Here is a 2500-nt window from a genome sequence, read left to right as displayed (position 1 = left end):
AATTATTATTATTATTATTATTATTATTATCATTATTATTATCATTATTATTATTTGCTAAGCTACAACCCTAGTTAGAAAAGCATGATACTATAAGCCCAAGGGCCCCAACAGGAAAAATTGCTCAGTGAGGAAAGGAAATGAGGACAAATAGATTATTTTAAGAACAGTACTAACATCAAGATAAATATTTCCCATATAAACTATAAAGACTTTAACAAAACATAAAGAAGAGAAGATTCTATTATTATTATTAGTAGTAGTAGTAGTAGTACAACTATAAGCCCAAGGGCTCCAACAGGGAAAATAGCCAGTGAGGAAAGGAAATAAGGAAATGAATAAACGATATAAGAAGTAAAGAAAATTCAAATATCTTAAAACTAAATTAGTAACTTTTTGTTATGAATTTGGACCAAGAACTCCACATAGGTAGTTAACTATGGTCAATTTTTTTAGTGAGGTATATTTGCACCGACTCGCAGGGGTACCCATTTAGCTCAGAAAAGTTTCCTGATCGCTGATTGGTTGGACAAGATAATTCTAACCAATCAGCGATCAGGAAACTTTTCCGAGCTAAAAGGCCACCGCTGCGAGCTCGGAAAAGTTTCCTGATCGCTGATTGGTTGGACAAGATAATTCTAACCAATCAGCGATCAGGGAACTTTTCCGAGCTAAAGGAGCACCGCTGCGAGTCGGTGCAAATGCGCCTCATTAAAATAGATTGACTATAGTTTGCCAACAGTTGAACAGTTATATTGAAAACAGTGATTACTGTCCTATGGACAGTCCAAGGTCCGCAAGACAGTTTAAGAGGCCACTTACAGAGTGTCAACAACTCTTTCTTCAAGTTATAGTTCTTGTGGCATCTTTCCTTAGATTACTGGAAGTAATATTAAAAGCCTATCATGGTGAGAGTGCTAAATATATGTTACACTCCAGAATCAAACTATTGTTCTCTAGTCTTGGGTAGTGCCATGGCCTCTGTACCATGGTCTTCTACTGTCTTGGATTAGAGTTCTCTTGCTTGAGGGTACACTCTGGCACACTATTCTATCTTATTTCTCTTCCTTGTCAAAGTTTTTATGGTTTATATAGGAAATATTTATTTTAATGTTACCGTTCTTAAAACCAAAATATTGTTCTCAAGTCTTGGGTAGTGCCATAGCCTCTGTACCATGGTCTTTCACTGTCTTGGATTAGTGTTTTTTGCTTGAGTGTACACTCGGGCACACTATTCTATCTTATTTCTCTTCCTCCTGTTTTGTCTACGTTTTTATAGTTTATATAGGAAAGATTTATTTCAAGGTTACCGTTCTTAAAATCAAAATATTGTTCTCTAGTCTTGGGTAGTGTCATAGCCTCTGTACCATGGTCTTCTACTGTCTTGGATTAGAGTTCTCTTTCTTGAGGGTACACTCGGGCACACTATTATGTCTTATTTCTCTTCCTCTTGTTTTGTTAAAGTTTTTATGGTTTATATAAGAAACATTTATTTCACTGTTACTGTTCTTAAAATATTCTATTATTCCTTGTTTCCTTTCCTCACTTGGTTACTTTACCTGTTGGAGCCCCTGGGCTTATAGCATATCCTGCTTTTCCAACTTGAGTTGTAGCTTAGCAAGTAATAATAATAATAATAATAATAATAATAATAATAATAATAATAATAATAATAATAATAATAATAATAATAATTGAATCCCTTGTCAGGCTGGGAGGAACGTAGAGAGGAGAGGTCCCCTATTTTGCTTCATTTGTTTGATGTCGGCTACCCCCCAAAATTGGGGAAAGTAACTTGGTATATGTATGTATGTAATAATAATAATACAATGAAGTGGTTATGTCATCCATTTGTTAATGGTGACTGCCTCTGTTGAAAATGTACTTAAGATAGTTTTTTTACTTTGAAGAAGATTTCTGCTCCTTTTTCTATGAAAATCAACTTAGACAATAAATCCTCTTACGATGTAAAAGTCGTCTAATTCACCGCCTCTCATTATTTATTATTTAATTTCCACACATAGTGATATTGCGTTTATTTTAACATATACAGAATTCTATTATAAAAAGGAGACAATTATAATTTTGAATACAGAACTCAATTTAATAGGAGACAATTATAATTTGGATCAAATACAGAATTCAACTTAAAAGGACAAAATTCTAGTTTTGATCGAATCTTATCTTGATAAACATCTCGAATGTTGGCCGCAAATTCCATCTGTGTAGCTGAAGTCTTCTAAGGCTTTCCTCGGCTTCCACAATCAACCTGGAAGAACAAAACATTGTATTTTTTCATTTTTGATATCTATTATTATTATTATTATTATTTTAATTTATTACTGTTATTGTTTTATTTATTTATTTATTTATTTATTTATTTATTTATTATTATTATTATTATTATTATTATTATTATTATTATTATTATTATTATTATTATTATTATTATTATTATTATTTGTATTATTATTATTTATTAGTTATTATAATTTTATTA

This window comes from Palaemon carinicauda, chromosome 8 (assembly GCF_036898095.1).
Source record: "Palaemon carinicauda isolate YSFRI2023 chromosome 8, ASM3689809v2, whole genome shotgun sequence".
In the NCBI taxonomy this organism is placed as follows: domain Eukaryota; kingdom Metazoa; phylum Arthropoda; class Malacostraca; order Decapoda; family Palaemonidae; genus Palaemon; species Palaemon carinicauda.
Note: the sequence above shows the minus strand (reverse complement) of the source record.